The sequence below is a fragment of the Triturus cristatus genome, chromosome 3_2 (assembly GCF_964204655.1).
Source record: "Triturus cristatus chromosome 3_2, aTriCri1.1, whole genome shotgun sequence".
Taxonomy (NCBI): Eukaryota; Metazoa; Chordata; class Amphibia; order Caudata; family Salamandridae; genus Triturus; species Triturus cristatus.
Genome location: NC_140584.1, coordinates 59,855,849 through 59,875,849, shown reverse-complemented (window position 1 = coordinate 59,875,849; position 20,001 = coordinate 59,855,849).

The window sequence follows — 20,001 nt, the reverse complement described above, 5'->3', positions numbered from 1 at the left end:
ACCACTTCTCTGCAGCCCTCCATTGAGAAGGACGGCTCTTTCTGACACCACTCCAGACCTATGCACCCGGCTTCTCTGAGGTAGGTAACTCGGGTACTACGGTATCCACAAGTGGGGTGGCTCTCCAACCTCCTAAGTTCCAAAAGGTTTTCTCGAAGTTCTCCTAGAAGGGTCCTTAAACTGTAAAATTGCAACCACAACTTCCCCATAGAATTGTACGGAGCCCGCGGTCATGTTAGCACACTGCACCCGTCCTCCGTGGGGTCCCTATCTACACACCTTGGGTGGTTCCTTGGGGACCCAACGATTCTACGTGCTCCAGACCTTGTCTTGACCCGAGTCATGGTTGTTATACCACTATTTTAGTTAATGGTTTGGTCTCCCCCTGGAGCCCACTGTCACGTCCCTGGAGGCAGCAATGTCTGTGTGGTGTATGGTTGGCGGTCTAGCTCCTGTGTGCAGTACCACGGGTCACCTCTGGAGCACTTCCGGGGAACATCCTTAAGAGACCCACACGCCCACACACAAGTGCTTCTGATACTGTGCAGTCGCTTCCTGACGGTGCCGACGGAATCGCCGAACAGCTCCAGGTACAGGCTCCACTGACTCTCCACCTAAGCGCCGGAGCGCTGCTTCTGCCACCAAGAGCGAGGGCGGGCGCACTTGATTACCCCCTTTCTGATCCCGGTGAGCGCCCAGCGCATCACCGCTTGCCTTCTCTTCTCTCTTGTCTCGGTGAGCGCTGGGGCGCGTCACCACTTACCCTTTCGCCACCAGAGTCAGTACCGGAGCGCTGACTCAACTGCCAAGAGTCGCGCGGGCGCACTCAACCCACCTCTGCCAAGCCACGCTGAATGCGGGGCTCACCGCCACACGCTGAGCGTTTTGTCAACACCAGAGCAGTGTAAAGCTAAACTTAGGGAGTTCAGTGCGGGCGCACTCACACTCCCCTTTCCTTCTGGGTGAGCACTGGGGCGCGTCACCATTTGTGCCCTTGGATTACCTTCTTTAGTTGTTTCAGGCAAGCACTGGAGTGCCTTGCCACCATTACTTTTCCCCGCATCACGGTGAGCACCGGAGTGTGTCACCACATACCCTTCCTTTGTACTTGGCAAGCACAGGAGTGCATTGCCGCCATTCCTTTATACGTGGCAAGCGCAGAAATGCATTGCCGCCATTTCTTTTGCCACACCACGGTAGCGCAAGGGCGCTTGATACCGTAACCCTCAGTTAGTTGGATCCTTTTGTGTCTTTGAGAATCTTGTTGACTGGCAAAGGAGCCCCTTGCTGGAGTCTTCCGCTTCCTTGTTGGTAGGCGCTCCTGCCAGAGGTACCTGGATTGCACACACCCTCTTCAGGTGACTATACTCTTCCTTCTATACTCCCTTGATGACTGTGGGTGTGTGTATGTTTACTGTTAGCGACAGGAAGTAACAGATTGGTGGTTGTTTTCCAGGACACAGGGTAGGAAGATCAACGCCTTCCACAAAGGGTCCTTCAACATCGTATCGCACCTTAAGGCACGTTCACTAGAGGATTCCTTCCCCCAGTCTTCACCCAGCCCCGGTCTGGTACTATTTGAGGTAGGACAAGGAGCAGGTGAGGAACGGTGGAGGTGGTTCGTGTCATCCCTGCGAGACTACTCTACAGGCAGACGGTAAGGCTTGTGGGGTCCCTGACACCCACTGTGTATTGTGCTACTTACAACTGTTCTATTGACCTCGTATTGTGTGCTTTGTGTTCTATCCTGGGTAAAGGATACGGGAGACAACGGTCTACCCACCCTTACCCCCCAATTCCCCCCACCCTACACTTCCAAACATGAAGCATCTGTCGCCCTGAAACAGCACCTAACTCAAAATCTTAAGCTAAAACGCTTAGCAGGACGTGAGCTTATCAGGGCGGGCCCCAAGAGCAAGCACAAAGTACTCAGGGTACCCAACAACCCAACAAGTCAAGCAGTGTCTTGGCAAAGGTGGACCCCTCCATATATACGGATACATCAGGGTTAACAGCTGCAAGGAACAATTAGGAACAAATTTAGACCTCACTCAGCTGGGCCGCCGGAGTCAATCCACATCACCGTTGGTAGATCCATGAAGCACGGGGCTCCGGGATAAGTTCGAGTCCGACAGGGAGGGCCGCAGCTGCGCCGATGGGATCGAAAGTGGGCCCAAACCCCCGATGACCCAGTCAGGCTAAGATGATCAGGGCTACGAGAAGGTGCGGGAGGGGGGGGGGTGTCTGAGACCTCGCCCCCTGGGATAGCGAGATCCCTTCCTGCCGGCCGTTCTTCTTGCGGGAGTTTTTGGAGGAGGAGGTTGGGAGGGCCTTGGGCTACCGCCCCCGGGAGGGAGGGCCGGACACGCCTGAAGCAGGTGTTCCTATGTGAGCCAGGTCAAGGCCTCTTGGGGGGTATCAAAGAAGAAGGTCCTATCCTGGAAGACGACCCGGAGGCGGGCCGGGAAAAGGAGATCATACCGAAGACCCAGGTCACGAAGTTTTCGTTTACCATCATCGTAGGTGCGCCGTTGGGCCTGCACCTCCCTGGTATGGTCAGGGAACACCATTATTTTGTTGTTTTGAAAGAGCAGTGGCCCCTGCAACCTCGCCGCCTTAAGGATAGCGTCCCGGTCTCGAAAATTGAAGATCCTCATGATGAAGAGTTGCGGCGGGGCCCCGGGCGGGGGACGTGGAGCCAGAGAGCGGTGGGCGCGCTCAACCGCAAACCAAGGAGAGAGGAGGTCCTTGGGCAACCAGGATCGCACCCAGGTCTCCATGATTTTATCCGCCCGACCCTGTTCGACCCCCTCCAGAAATCCAACAAGGCGCAGGTTGTTCCTCCGTGATCTGTTTTCTGCATCCTCAGCCCGGCGGTGGAGCTCGGAAGTCCGGTTCTGAAGCTGAGCCACTTGGGTCATCTTCTTCAGTGGAAATACGCGACTCCGCTTCCGTAATCCGGGCTGTGGCGTTCCGGAGATCCTGAAGAATGAGGGCCACGTCAACCCGTACCTCACCAATCTTGCTCTCGACTGAGGTCTGAGAAGCTCCAATGGCCTGTAGGATGGTGTCCAGGTCACCTCCAGCAGGAGTGGGGGGCGCTGCAATCCCCTCACCTGGGTCCCGGTCGCTGGTAGTGTACCGGTCCATCGTGGTTTGGGTTGGGTGGGCAACCGCCTGCGTGTTACGGACTCTACCCATCGTCACCAGTGGAGAGTGTCGTCGGAGCATGTCTGGAGAGAAGGCATGGCCGGAAGTCCAGCAGGAGGAGGAGATCGGCTCCCAGACCGTCGGTACTCAGGTCCGGGTGCTCTCCGGTCCGTCCGAGCCGACCCCTCCCACAGAGCCACAGCCCGAGACAGCCAGAATGGCGTGGAGACACCAACTGCAGGAAGAACTCCGACCCAAGACAGAAAACGCTGGGCCGGAGACACGAGGGGGCCAGCGCACCCCTAGCCAGCAAACACGAAGAGGCCCCTCCTAGGGAACCGTGGCACCAGAAGGCAAGGGAGGCAGCAAGAAGAGAGGGGGGGCAGGGCGGTGCCACCACCACCCCACCTGCCACCCGACTATGATGGCCGAGCCCAGCCCCACACACCGGCAGGCAACCTCCAAGGACACAAGCCAAACCAGATGCCCCCAAGGGCCGTACGCCCTGGCCAACCCAGAGCGACAGCGGTGGATGCTTGGAGCCCGGTGAGAGAGAGGCCAGGCAGGTCCAAGGCCTCCCACGGCCGATAGGCACAGGGGCACCCCCTGGGGCAAAGCGCGTTACAGATTCGGAAGACTCCAGCAACATAGGAGGCGGGTTACGAAGATCCCTGATGTTGATCTGCCCTCTCAGTAAGTTTGAGGCCAGTATCCCTTGTGGGGACTGCATGAACTGAACCCCTGTGCACCGCGTCTATTTGCAATTGCATATGCTTGTTGGCGATTCCCGAGCTTGTGCATTGGACTCTGCTTAGTCCTGACCCCGAGCTGGTTTTCTACCAAAGAACACCGGCCTCCTCACACCGAGTGCTCCGTGGGCTGGTGCTTTGTGATCTTACTCGAGGTCCCCTGCCGACTCCTGGTCATTCGGCCTGTGGGTCCTCCTGAGGGTTATCTTGATTTATATTGGGCTTTCCTGGTTGCTCCAGACGTGCCCTGACTCTCCATTGCTTTGAGAGGCCCTAGGACCTTGCTGGTCCTCACCGTAACTTGCTTGACTTTCCTGCGTGGGTTGCTTTTGCCAAGGCTTTTTGGTGCTCCAGCTGGACACCGACCCCTCAGCACTCGACATACTTCGTGGGATAGCATTCAACTGGCTCCTGGTCATCGTCAACATTTCCTGGTCCTCGTGGCTGCAGAGTCAAGCATCCTTTTTTCGCACCTGAAGCACCTGACATCGGTGGGCATTCGTCTCCCGAGCCCCTGGTCACCCTGAAGTGACCCAGACTCTGTCCCCTCTGCTTTCAGGTGCCTTTCTTCCAGAATCCCGGCTGGGATCCAATAGACCCTTTTCACCATCACGGCAGCAGCATTTCTTCGCAGCCCCCCATTGAGAAAGACGGTGGTTTCCGACACCACTCCAGACCTATGCACTGGCTCCTTTGGGATAGGTAACTCGGGTACTACGGTATCCACAGGTGGCGTGGCTCTCCAACCTCCTAAATTCAAAAGGGTTTCCTTGAAGTCCTCCTAGAAGGGTCCTTAAACTGCAAAATTGCAACGGCGACTTGCCCATAGAATTGTATGGAGCTCAGGGTCGTGTTAGCACACTGCACCCATCCTCTGTGGAGTCCCTATCTACTCACCTTGGATAGTTTATTGGGGTCCCAACTATTCTACCTTCTACATACCTTGTCTTGACCCGAGTCGTGGTTGTTATACCACTATTTTAGTAAATGGTCTGGTCTCCCCCTGGAGCCCACTGTATATTGTGGTATACACAACTGATCTATTGACCTCGTATTGTGTGCTTTGTGTTCTATCCTCGGGTAGAGGATACTAGAGAGTGTTATATTAATAAATACATATTTTTATATAACTACTGTGTGGTTCTCCTTTCATTTAATTAGTAAAGGAGGTGATATACTGGCAAAACAAGCTGCTTCAAGATTAAGCCTGAAGGCTGCTCTCCACAGCTACCACTAGGGTAGCTTTCTATAGGTTATCTTTGACCTCATACATCATAAGGGTCGTTTGGACTGGTGCAAGGCGCCCACTTTAATTAGTGGACAGCATATACCAAGCCAACTTCTCACACTGAGCAGCCTGGTTTGTCTGCCCACTGTGCGTTGGACACCCATAGTAGATGGAGCATAGGGCCTAGATGGAAGACAGGCTTTGCTATGAGACCCACGCAGCAGATGGCTGAATGACGTTTGGACCAGGACTGACTATTTATGCCAGAGTGGCTACAGTGTCTGACTGGAGGCCAGGCCCAGTGGGTAGTCCCTGCTGTGCATATCCAAAGGTCTTGTGTAATGGAGGACAACAGCCAACTGTGGGTTGGGCACAGGCCCTGACTAATTATGGTTTGGGCGTAGAGGCTGGACATAGGTCAAGCCCTGCAGGGTAATGCTTCTCTATCAATACAGGAGAGTTGGAGGTCAAACGATTGCACATCCTCCAGCAACCATACTACAAACCACAAAGATGCAATAGCGCAGAGGGTATCCAGTTCATACTGCATAACTCAGGTTAGCAGGTTGTTGCCTGACCATATTATAACCCCAAAGACTGGAATGCAATTTCCACTATGGATGACCAAATGCAATTCACACCTGGGGTTAGGTGCTCACAGCAGGGTGGGCACAGTGCAAGACTGGAGGCTAGGTACTTTTGGCAACCCTGCTGTGATCAGCCAAAAACTATGCACAGTGATGGGCTAGCCACCCCTAGTGGATTGGGCACAACATCTGGCAGGAGTCCAGTGGTCAACACCTGCTGCTGACATCCAAAGGCCATGCACAGTGGAGTGTTAGATGCCCTCAGTGTGTTGGACAAAGGGCCAGGTCACAGACCAGGCCATGTGGGCAACTCCTTTGGTGGATTGCCTGCAAGGGCTGGTTGAAAGCTAGGTCCTGCAGCGAACATGTACTGCAAACATCAGAATACTATGACCAGCAGTGGTTTGCCCCCGCAGCAGGTAGGGAGCAGGGTTTGGCCAGAGGCCAGGGTTGGGGGCAAATCCCACAGTGTTCGGCCAGAGGCTGTGCTTAGTGTTAGTTGGATGCCCAAGCAAGTTGGCTGAAGGATTTGGCCACAGACCAGGTCTTATAGGAAAAGCCGGCTACGCATGTCCCTAGGCCATGCTTATCAAGGGATGGCTGCCCTCTATGGGTTAGTTGAGCAACCCATGCTGCAGATGGCTGAAGATCAGCACAGTGAGGGCCTACAGCGGGCTGAACACAAGGCATGGTTGGAGGCTATACCTTATGGGCAAGCACTGCTATGCACAGCCAAATGCCCTGGGTGGGTTGGCTGCAGGTCTGGCTGCTGGTCATGCCCTGTGGACAACCCCACTGTAGTTAGCCGAAGGCCGCGTGCAGTGACGATTGGCCATCCGTGGAGGACTAGGCACACAGGCCATGACTGGACACTGCTACATGTAGCCAAAGACCATACACAGTGGAGGTTGGCCACCCATGGTGGTCAAGCCATAGGACCTGGCTGGGGGCCAGGCCATGCAGCCTAACCCTGCTGTTCAGCCCCTCTCATTTCCTCACTTTTATGCGCTCTGTAACTTACTTTCTCATGCACTGTTTCACTGAGCTATCTCTCTTTGTGTCTATTTCGTGCACATTTTTATCTTTCATAAACCATTAAAATTGGGTCTGAAAAGAACCTTTTGTTTTTTTACCTTTTTTGTTTTTTGTTTTATTATGTTTTGGGGGAAACCAAAACAAAAATGCTACTTGAACAGGTGGATGAGAACTGGGTTAAAAATAATGTTTACACGTTTGTTGTTGGAGAAGTAAAATGTGACCTTCCCACACACCTAACAATGCAAGCCCACAATTTGCAAAGCAAGGATTAATCTCCTCTTGCTCCAGCTGCATGACATCTTCCAGCATCCTCTCTCTGTGATGGATAGTTTGTTGCAATATTGTTGCAAATGTAGTTGCCCCATCTGTGTTATCCCTCTTCCTCTTATGGCATTGAAGTGCCAAGCATTAAGAGGCTTGTGTATCGAAGATATTCAGAAGTAGTACTCTCCTTGGCTTCCCCGTTCAGCCTCCTTTTTTCAAACTTGTTTTTATTTGCATTTATTATTTATGTGATGCCTTGTACAATCATCAAATTCAGTCATAATAAGGTGTATATCAATTTAATAGGACACATTGTTAGAGGAGAACATAGAACGATTCAGATATTTTGTATCAAATGAACATATTGTGTTTCACAGTTGGCTTACACATAATTTTCCCCCCACCTGAAATATTACAGTGCTGTTAACTATGAAGGTTGGTTACTAAAAGTAATTAGTGCTGGTATTTCAATGTGTATGCTGCACTGATTACTTGATGAGATTGTGCCAACACCAAACTAGCACTCTCCATTAAACAAACAAACAGTACTCCACTTATAAGTCACAAGCTAGTGGTTTTACTTGAATGAATTAACAAATAAGGTGTTAGTGGCAATTGAGTTGCCAGTTATGTTCCTGTTGCGATTTCTTTTCGAAGTGCTGGTTGGAGAGGATGGAGGCTTACACTGCAGTTCCACGGCACCCTTAAACATGTATATGGATTTCTTAGACTGTGTAAAGCTTGTTGACTGCAGTTGCAGAGGAAAAAGGGTGATTTTACCAATGTACCGACTCTCATTGCTGAAGAATTGAACTTCACTGGGTTCGATTTAACACTGTTGTTACTATGTTGGCTCTACATCAGAATTACATGATAATCTTATTTCGTCCCACTGCTCAGCTGTGGGATTTTTTCATTCAGCTCTGATTTCTTTTCTGTGAAATGCCATACCTTTAATTTCTGCCTACTTCTGGACCCAGCTTTTCCACTGTACTATAGATGGGATAGAACGGGACTTTCTGCTCATAGTGACTGCCATTTTAGCCCTATCTATGAACTCACTGCCTGTCTTTTTAGGTCTCGGCTAGCGAAGGCTGCGCTTGCGCAATCTCGCTCGCGAGATTTAATGACTTGGAGTAGTGGGGCTTTAACCCGCCCCTCTTCTCTCCTCTTCTCCATTGGCTGGCCTCTGAAATGATGGTCAGCCATTGGAGAAGAGGTTTGTCTCTCCAAACAAGCCCCGTCCTTTTGCGATTCGGGGGCGTGTATTTTTCGATTCTTTCTCTGGGCGTGTTTTTTCTCACCAACACGCCCCCGAATCGGAAAACGCCGCTGCCTTTCTCTGAGGCATTTCTGCTTGACCTCGGAGAAAGGCGGCAAGGCTCAGCTCAGGGCACCGCAGTCTGTCACCTTAATTTCCGGCTCCCAGAAACAGCCGCTCAGCGCCGCCACTCTTCGAGCCTCCGCAGCGGCACAAAAGGCAGATCCCGCTGTGTAGGAAGCCGCCGCTGGGGGCCCCCAGCAAGAAGGCAGATCCCGCTGCATATGCAGCTGTCTCGTGGGGCCGCCAGCAGTCTCCAATGTCGGCTGCCCTCCGCAGCGCGGCACGAACCCAGTCCCGGCAAGTCACTCACCAGGGACCACCTCGGGGAGCACACCGCTACCGCTGCAGGGGAGCAGATCGGAGGAGTGTCCGGTTCCCAAGCAGGGCCACAGGTCTCCACTGATAAGTTTCCAGGCAATGCAGGCACAGTATGGGGGCAAACGTGCGGCTCCCGCAGTTCGAACAGCAGCCGCCAGTGTCTACTGTGACACAGCGCGAGGCCCAGTGGGCGGGGTCAGACCACGGGCTCGCGTGAGCCGTCACACCAGTTCAGCAGCACTCCACCGGGCCACAGGAAAGGCCATACACCCCGGGACGGAGCACCACATACTTTTGCCCAGGAGTTCGCATCGGAGCCGCAGGGTGGGTGCAGCAATCGTCAGGTAAAGTTGCAGCGCGAAAAAACGCGCTGCATACGGATAATAGGGGCTGACACGGGAGACCTCCGGCGGAGCCCTAAGCCGACACGTCTTCCTCCATTCGCCACAGGTAAATGTGGGAGAGAACGGGGTTGTTGAGCAGGGCCGGGCTGGCTTGCCCGGGCATCGGGCGTTTCCTGTAGCAAAAGTGCTTCACAGTTAACCTCCCCCACGACTCTCCAGCTGGTCCGACAAGTAACATGATACCTACAACAAGTTAGGACTATTGGCTCTGTCAATCGTTGTTAGTTGCATAAGATAAATTAGCAGTAACTGTGGCTTGTATATAATATTGAAAAAACATCCACTTGAAGCCCTAGTGACACCACGACAATGTTACTGCTCCTGAGTTTCAAAAAGTGACAACAATATAATCATGCAGTGGCTGAACTCGACAGATTAAGAAATATATCCCAAATTATATATAACAGTCGGTAGACGCATGCCTCTTCAGTGTTCTCTTATATTTTGAAACCAGAATTGGTCAAGTTCGTATACTTTCAAAGTTCCCTTTTCAAACAATCATTATCAACGCCAAGTCTGGCCCTGGCACGGTAGTGTGATTTTTGTTAAGTATTAATAAATTTGAAACTTCGGGCAGCAGTTTCAGCAGAGAGGACAAAGAAGGAATAAGCATGGAATCCAAATACTAATCATGCATATTAGTCTGGGCCACTGGCATTTTGCGATTCTGCAGCTGCAGCGTTTTCCTCATAATTATGGATTTGCCAAACTTCCCAAATAATGCTCGCATAATAAATCTCGCTTTTGAGAGTGATTAAGCTATTGACATTGTAAATAACAATGCCGTTTCTTTAAATGTTTAAAAAACAAAAACATAAACAAAAATAATGTCATGAGCAATGCCAATAGCTCTAACTTTAACAATGCCGAGACGGTTGCATTGTAAATGCTTGTTTGTTTTAAGAGTCTGCAAGGTGGCCTAACAGTCATGCTTCAGGTATTTATAGACCTTCTTGCTCCCAGTATGGCTTAAGCTTTGGGCAGCTCCAAACCATGTGGCGGATCCCAGCCTCGACCGATGCACATCTGGGGCATGTTGAGAGTATAGAGTTTGAGATTTCATTAAGTCTTCTGGGTGTTATATATGATCTATGTAAAAAAATGAAACCCTGTGTAATTAAATTGTGCATTACGTGAAACTTTACGCGTATGCTTTAAAACAGGACTCATCCTTTGTCATCAAATTCTGCGTTCAAATTTTTATAAATATATTTTCTTCTGAGGGATTTAGGCTAATTTTCATTATATTTGAACGCTATGATAGAACCAAGAGCCAGATGTACTAAGCTTTTTTGCATTCCCAAACATCCTGATTCACCGGATCGGGCCGCTTGTGAACGCAAAAAGACATTTTCAAATGTACAAATCCCAAATTGCGATTGGGTAACCTGTTACCCAATCTTAATTTGGGATTGCAAATTGATATTTGGAAGGGGCGTGTTTAGGGCGTCTCTTCCTAAAAACGGTTCGCATTGGTATGAACAAATGTTTTGCAACCGAAAGAAGGTCGCAAAACATTTGCATTTTATCACCACCAGAATGAATAATATATATTTTCAAGAGCAGGTGGTGCCTAGTCTTAAAAAATTAAACATAAAACTTTCCATGTTTTGTTTGAAATGCATCCCGTTTTCCTTTAAGGAAAATGGGCTGCATTTAAAAAAACAATTGCTTTATTTAAAAAGCAATCACAGACGTGGTCTGCCGGTTTTGCGATGCCCAATGGGTTGCAAACTGAGACCTACTTCATTAATATTCACAAGGTAGTTCTATTTGCGACCCAATGGGAATCGCAGAAAGTGCAAAACACACTTTCATACATTAGTGTTTGCTTATACCAAATAGTGAATCGCAAAAACGTGCAATTCGGTCCTCGCAAACACTAAAGTTCGTACATTTGGCCCCAAGTTACTAGCTGTATGTCATGTCTGATAGTGCATATTAATTGCAGAAATTATGCATTGGTGACCCATACTTGGATCCCCACACTTTTGCAATGTACTCTCTTCAGCAGGTTATTTTGCTAGAACTGCCCTCTTGGTACCCTGTCATTCTCAATCAATTCCTGTGGCAATTTGAACTCGACATTTGCATAACAATCCCATATTGTTTCCAAACCTGCTGTTGTTCATTGCCGTAAATGTGTAAACCATATTTCTAACAAGGCAAGACTGTTTCCTTATCCCCATGAGCATGAACTGTCATGACATTCAATAGACTCCTGAGCACCAATTCGTTTTCATGAGACAGCTACATTTCATGTTGCACTGAAAACCCATGTCTTGCACTTGAGTAAATCCGCTTCTTCTGGGCTTAATGGTTGCACAAATTATGGTTCGAGCCGTTTTAGTTGCCAAGTATAATGGACGTTTATGACAAAACAAAAGTCGGGGAACAAGTGTCTGTAAAATATTCCCACATTCATGAGCTGCACACTGGTGAATAAGAATTATTCTCAAGGGGTGACCCTGCGAAATCTATCTAAGCAAGTGTAGTTTCATGCATATGATATGGCATTTCCAAAGACCGGGGATCTCAGATGTAAGCCTTATGCCATGCGGCATCAGATAGTTAATAGATGTGTTTATTCTTCCTCACCAGTGGACAGCTCATACAGCTCATGATTGTGACATAAACATTTATGAGATAACTATTGTCGACAAAGTACCTAGCTAACAATTGTATCCCTTCTTGGTGGGCTAAGTTTCTTTGTATAAATTACGCTCTAAGTCAGACTATGGGGCCTATTAGGATGGTGGGCGATGGCACCACCGTGGTGCTGGCGGTGCGGAAAAATGCGTTTTACCGCCCGCAAGCAGCGGTCCTCACGCCCGCCATATTAGTATGGCCAAACATAGCCCATTTCCTGTCCGCCTCGGTGCGACGCAAACCGCCATCAAAGTGTCGGTGCGAGCCAATGGAGACTCACCGCCATGCGGAATGAAATCCGCCCGCTCCACAAATTAGGATGCCCCAAACAAGCAGTCGCACCGCAGCGGAGAAACCGCCCAACCAAAGACGGCAGAAGCTCGACAGCGGAGCGCAAACCAGAGTCCCGGTCCACACCACCCAGACACAACCGCAATGGACCCAGCCCTGCACGTTTTTCCGGTGCTGTACCTGATACATCATCAGCAACTCATGCACCGCCGCGGACGCCGCACGCAGGTACGCAATAACACAAACACAACACACAACTTATGGGCTGATACAGGGTCCAAATCCACATCAGACACCCTGGTGGAGACAGGAACACATCCACAAGTGCACCCACACATGACCCACCTGCCACCAAGTCACCCCTCCGCATCCTGGACACACATTTTCCGCGATCATGCAGCAATGTCCCGGTCAGGTCACCGCAACGGTGAAGACAAGGAAATACATGCGCACAATGCAGAAGGCAGTGCCAGCGCCCGGCATGGGCAGGGCACAAAGAGCACAGGGCCACACCTCCACCCTCCACACACTACCACACCCCCTGGAGGCACATGCCATGTGCCCCTCCTGTGCACCTCCATGCACAACAACAAGCCAGGTGAATCCACAACCTGCACCACACAACAATCAACCAGGGAGACAGCCACTGCAGGAGTGGCTGCAGAGGAACACTCAGCACAGTAGCACAGGGCCAGGGAAACACACACACCACAACACCACCACACTCATGGCAATAAAAATGAGTACAAGCACCAAATGACCACACACACATACAAGGAACAAACATCCTACTGGACACACATCCTGCCAAGTCACACATACATACCCCATACTGACACACATACACATACACACACCACATGCCAACAGCAATGGAGCACAACAAATAGGAAAGCCAAAGGGGGGTGCACACAAATGGAAAGCCATTGAGACAAACAACAAGCATGTGTACATCACATGCAAGACAAGGGACATAGAACAACACCCTCAGCCCATCAAAGCATACATGGCTGGTACAGTTAGTGAAGTCAAACCACAGACAGCTCAGTGCAACAACACAGGGAGACAGCAAGGCAAACTATGTATAGGCACAAGGATGAAAGGAAGACCCTGAAGTCAAACTGTGAATAGCCACACATGTATACAACTACTTCACATGAGTACGCCAGCAGCACAACACACAGGGCCCATTGACACACTCCTTGACTGCCAAACACTAGTAGGAATCTACACACTTACCCCCCCCCCCTCACACCAGCAGCACACAACACCAGTGTCAAACACACTGAAGGCTGGCAATACTTGCCAGTCTATACACAAACAATCACACACCCTGGGGGTAGCCACAAACATCACACACACACAGGGATGCCAGGACATATGTCTGCACAAAAACAACAGAAAAACACATAACCTAACAGAAACACACACAGAACCACAACAAGAACAGACATGCCCTGTGCAGCTAAATTGTGGAAAGGCAATGGGAGCACAGACACAACAGGAGTGCACAACCTCATCACTCAGGAACAATGTACAGACAACATACCACAACACAGACACGAAGTGCACCATCACAGAACAACACAGCCACATCAAACAAACAACAGATGCACGGGCAAAAAAATCACATAGCAAACACGGCAGGACATCAGGGGATGCACACCAGGCAATGACAAGGCAACATACACACACAGCACTGCATGCACAACAAGCAGTGTGTGCACACCAAGCATACCAGCCCCACACAGACATGAGTGACATAACATTAACCCACACAACACCAATCAGCACAGCACAAAGACAACAGCACACCCAGGAAGTGAAGCAGTACCACAGCCAACACACAATCATCCAACACAGCACCAACAGATGGACAAGTCTGGGACAGAAAGGTGGAACAACTTTACCAGAGGACTGGGCACCACACACAGTTGAACTGCATATGAGCAACCATGACTGCCAAACAGCACAAGAACATCACATATAACCCATTGGGGAAATGCCCTGAGTGACACATTGCTCCTGGTCAAAGAACTGCACCACAAAGCACAGTGTCACAAATGAAGTGATGGGGAGGCACACACACATGTAAAGCAAGGGGACAGCTGTCATCAAAGTGAAGTGTATTGCATGTCAGTAGGGGACATGGCAGGCGTGTACCATACACGAATATAGGTAGTGCAGACTCACAATGGGTAGGCATCTGAAGCACAGATAGGGGATGGTATGACACCACACACAACATGCCATACTGGAGGCAAAAAGGCACCATGTGACAGCAATGCATGAGAAAACACAACCACAATGGCAGTGTGGAGCAGCAGGTCTGCACAGTCTCCACAAACAGTAACAATACACATGGATAACATAACACTGACTTACCAGTCACACACTCTGCATACTCGCAAGTGAAAAAAACATCAAGTAGGAGTCAGCCAGAACTGCAAGGACACACCAACACACTGCACAGTGCACAACATACAACTCACAAATGTGCATACAACCACATCCACAGGACTGAACAATCAAAACAACAGGCAAACAACTCCTGGGTGACAGATGTGTGTAGTTGACAATGCAGGGGCATGCACACATCAACACTCCCGACAAAGTCACCCCCTTCACACTGCACACTTCTTGACCACCCAAGAGCACACATTGAAAGTAAGCCATGGGATTAGGATGACTGGCCATCACAAGATGACCACACACATACACCACTGGGCACACATAATGGAAGAACACACATACATGATGACCATGGCCAGACTTCCTGCAATACTGTGGATAGAATCCCACTCTGTGCTGGCAGTGCCCCCCAACCTGACATGTGTACAATATAGCCAACATGAACAAATTAAGAAAATGACAACTGCTTTCCATTTACAATTGACATCATTGCCCCCACTAGTATCAGGGTCAGGAAGAACTGAAGTCTTTGTCACCCCTAAAAAAAATAAAGTAAGTGAGCCAAGACATTGGCTATGTTGGAGAGGCACACAGACCATGTGGCACAGTAAACAATATACACACAGCAAAAGAACTTCATTCAGTAAGGACACTGACAAAACAGACAACAGGAGCAACTGTCTTTATTCACATATTGCACAGATAGGCACCATGAGTAGAGAAGAGCAAGGCACAAAATGCAGAGTATGCCCATGAGAAGCTGCACAGGTAATACTTGAACACAGCAAACAGCAACAAGGCCAGTTGGCAGTGCAAAGTGCAGAGTATGTCCATGAGAAGCTGCACAGGCAAGGGGCACACAGCAGTGACTGACAAGGCCAGTTGGCAGGGCAAAGTGCAGAGTATGTCCATGAGAAGCTGCACAGGGAATATTTGAACACAGCAAGTAGCAACAAGGCCAGTGGAAAAAACAAAGTGCAGAGTATATCCAGGAGAGGCTGCACAGGGAATGTGTGCGACTGTACCTTTCCATGGTCAGCATCACAGTCAGGGGGTAACAATGTGCAGTACAGGCCCACCTGTGTGAGAGACAGGTGTGTGAGGGTGAATACCACTCAGACTTGGCTTTCAGGCAGACTGGGAGCTGGCTGTGTCTCGGGGACCGTCGGGGCACTTGACCGGGGAGAGAGCGGCCCGGTTGAGGTAGAGCTATCAGTGGCTTGGCAAGCCGGAGGGCTGCTTGGACCTTCCCCTGCTTCACTGGGCTTGGAATGGGAGTTGAGGTGGTGGGTGAATCTGCCTTGGAGCTCTTCCTAGGTGTACCCTTGGCATGCACCACCTTCTCGGTGGGCACAGAAACTGTATGCTTCTCTTTATGAGATGCTTTAGGGACAGGAGAGTCCTTGGATGGGGATGCCACTGAGGCATGTGAGCCTGAGGTCTGCTACTTAGCATTTGTGCCCCTGGTGTCGCCTGATGGGCTTTTGTCCTTGCGCTCTGGGGTGACTTTAGTCTTCTGTGGGGATGGTGTCTGTGCCCATGACCGCTTGGGTTGTTTCTGCTGTGTGCTTCGTGCGCTGTATCGTGACTTTGAGGTATGTGGACCGTGGTCACTATCGTCAGACGTGGCCAATGCCAGGGGGGTGGACAAAGGGACCGGAGCTGGACTGTGAGTATGTCCCTGTTGAAGGGCTGACGTCACTGTGGAGGACAAAGCCTGGACAGTCCGGTGCAGCCCACCCACGTCTGAATGTATGCCCTCCATGAAAGCAACCACCTGGGCCAATTTTTTGTCGTGGTCAATGAAGGCATTGAGGAGAGCTGTCTGGCCTACATACAGCTGGCGCAAAAGGTCCACAGACTCAACACTGATGGCAGCAGGGGGGACAGGGGCAGCGGTGCCCAGGTTGAAGGACACTCTTCCCCTCTTACTGAGGCGAACACAGGCAGCACCAGAGGAAGTGGCTGGGAGGGTGGGCACTGGCCGCTGTGTGATGGCAGATGATGCAGAGTCCCCGTTCCCTGTGCCTGCCAACATGGATTCATCCCCGCTGGCATCAGATGATGTGGTACTTTGCGTCTCAGGCTGGGATTCCTCTGGCAGACTCCTGTCCCCCTCTGAGGCGCTGGTTTCATCTGTGTCACTGGACTCCTGTGCAGCTGTTGTGCTTGTTTCACCCCCACTGGTGTCCGTCTCCTGTCCCTCCGTGACCACAGGAGATGCTGCATGAGAGAGAGAGATGTAGGGTCAGTTCAGTGGCAGCAACCTAGGGACATGATGGGGGCCTGACAGATCTGGATGGAACAGGAGTGGACAACACAGACACCGACTAGAACATGACATTCCACAATGGCCATGAGCCCATGCCACCCACCATGTTGTACTTTGGGGCCCAAAGACTGGTGTACATTGTTGTCAGATGTGTAGGCCTCCCAAATCTGAGTGCATGCAATGGACGCATTAATGAAGGCACACTCAGATCGGGCACACTGCTGTTCCCTCCCATGGGATTCCCCAGACTACATCATCATCATCAAACAAATCGAGGGAAGAGAGGGCTTAAAGTAATAACAATGAATTTTATTGTTATCAAGGTCCAGCATACATGCCCATGAATAAGTGAAAACAGAAGGTATGCAGTTCCTAACGTGAATGCAAGGTGTGACAGAATAACAAGGGGGTGCCCAATGTCTATAAGAGACTAAGTGGTGAGCACGCATACAGCACCCTAAAAAAGTGTGGTACCGTAGCTAAAAAGCACACCCTCCTGGGCTGTGCTGCATACAGGGCCGGGGGGAGTACACACTAAATTCTAGTGTCGGTTCCGTGACTCCGAAGACGCCGTCCACCTAGTAACGCGCCAGCCACTGTGAGTCTACAGCGGCTGGGCACCACCAAAGAGGTGTAGGTAGCCGCAATAATTCCCCGGTCCTGATGAATTGCCATTTATTATATACAAAGGCAAGAAACATGTTGACCTATTGATCACGTCAGCACATACACTCACTTAACTACTGGTGTCACATGTGCGGACTATACATTTTTTAACCAGGATGGTGACCACACTGTATTAAAATTATTTAGTGGATCACCTACCCCTGTTTTAATCTCTTCACTTCAACCTCATATGCACCTACACTCACTTATGTCTTAATATTGTTTTTCCCACCCCACACACACATCACTCACCGGCGTTGGAATAAAAGATCTCCGCTAGGAAGGCCCTATTAGGTGCCTGATCGGGCATTGCACCCGCCGGCCCGATAAGGAGCAAAGACCCGGTGATGAAGCAAGACACCCGCTTGTTGGGTGTGTGAGGGTCTTCTTTTCCAAATAAGGAGTAACTTTCACTCCTGCTATTCACCACAGTTCCCTGTTACCACCGTGTTACCCCCTTGTTATTCTGTCACACCTTGCATTCACGTTAGGAACTGCATACCTTCTGTTTTCACTTATTCCCCAGACTACCCCAATGCAGACGATACCTGAAGACCACGACTCATAATGCAATGGGAATGTACAGTACTCAAATTACCTTTGTAAGTACAGGTAGGGCAAATGCGTAACACCTGCACCCAGCTCAGCAGCCACTTACATGCCACTGCATCACACTACCAACATCACATAGGCCAGCGCTGGCACAGCCTCTGTACACATTCAGCCACTCCCACCCTTCCCAGAATGCTCTCCCCTGGCTTGCTGCTGATGCTCCTTCAAACGTGTATCCAGCTCAGGCTGAGTCACCGCCAAGATGCGGCCCATTAGTGCAGTCATGCTGCGCCGTGCCAAACGCCCAGTGTGAGGAAGCAGCCCCAAGGTCATCTCCGCCACGTTTTTTGCCAGCCGGCTGATGTCGTCCCACCTCTTGTGGCAGTGGGTGCACAGTCGGTTTGAGACACCCAGAGCCCGCACCTTGGCCGCAATAGCCCTCCACATGGCCTTACGCTGGTACACCTTGAGCTGCAGGCATGGGAGACAAGACGGGGAAATGATCAGTGACACAGTGTTATGTACCTACATCTCTCAGTACAGCAGCAAAATACAAACTCGCCACAAATCCAAAGATATGTCTAACAGAGACAAGAATACATCTCACATGGTACATCTGCATGGGAAAAGCTGATGTAAATGCATGCAGGTGTGAGGGGGAACCCAGTCCCTGCACATCTCACACACATGCAGGATGCCAGAACTGAAACCCCTGTGTAGCCAGCCCACATCTCCAGTCCATTTTTAGGTTGAGCAATACATACATCACATATCAACCTGTGTTTGGGGGTAGACTCACTGTGTCCAAGACTGCGCAGCCCTCAATGTCCCTGCCCTGTAAATAGATAACTGTGTCATGGATGTCACATTGAGGGACATGATCTCACAAATCCAAAATCCTCATCACAAGGGCGGTCGTGTGCAATGTACAGTGCTGAGATGGCTCATAACTGGAGTGCAATGAGAAAAGACTGATGTAATACCCTGTAAGTGAAGTGATGTGTCCTTATCTTATTGAGCGGGGACTGTGCAGGCCAGCTGGACTCACACTGAGATGGACAACAGGGGTACACACAGCCATTCAGCCAAGCAATCACTGTCCTGACTTCTGCAGGAACCACTTTCTGCATCACTGTATGGCTGACAACACAACACAGGTCACTCAAACATACATGTGCAGGCAGGGAAACCTGTGGCATTGGGTACACACACCTTCCCCCTGGAGACGGCATGTTAGGCAGTGCGTGACAAAACCACACACTCTCAGGCACATACTGCATTAGTCAACCTACATGTGTGCCCCACTGCCCTCCTCCCCCCACTGTTGAGGACTTACCACAACATTTGGGGCACTGTGTGAGCACCTCGTCCACCAGGACCTCCAGCTCTTCGCTTGTGAAGGGACTGGCATGGATCTTCTCTGTCCTTACCATCACTGTGGACATGAGACAACAGCAGCGGAATTGGGTGGTGAGGGGTCTCTGGTAGCACTCCCTGGAGGCAGCAGCAGGTGAGGGGTCACTAGCAGCAGTCCCTGGAGGCAGCAGCAGGTGAGGGGTCTCTGGCAGAAGTCCCTGGAGGCAGCATCAGGTGAGGGGTCTCTGGCAGCAGGCTCTGGGAGTAGTGGAAATGTGAGGCTCCCTCCCACACATATATAGCCCCCTGGGGTCGTTTCAAAGGTGCCAAGCTGCAGCAATTGGTGGTCCAGGTCTGCCTTTTTCAAATGCATCCAATGACCGCCTCCACGGTGGAGGAGCACGCCTACTGCGATTTTCAAAATTGCATCATGCTACCGCAATCAAGGTTCCCATTGGCTGTAAGGGCATGCTCCATAGCGGTGACACACCGCTGGGGCCCGGCGGTAGCTACCGCGATGGTGCATCTTTCAATTGCATCCAATGACCGGCTCCGCGGTGGCAGAACACGCCTACCGCGATTTTCAAAATTGCATCATGCCACCGCAATCAAGGTTCCCATTGGCTGTAAGGGCATGCTCCATGGCGGAGACACACCGCTGGGGCCTGGAGGTAGCTACAGCGATGGTGCATCTTTCAATTGCATCCAATGACCGGCTCCGCGGTGGCAGAGCACTCCTAC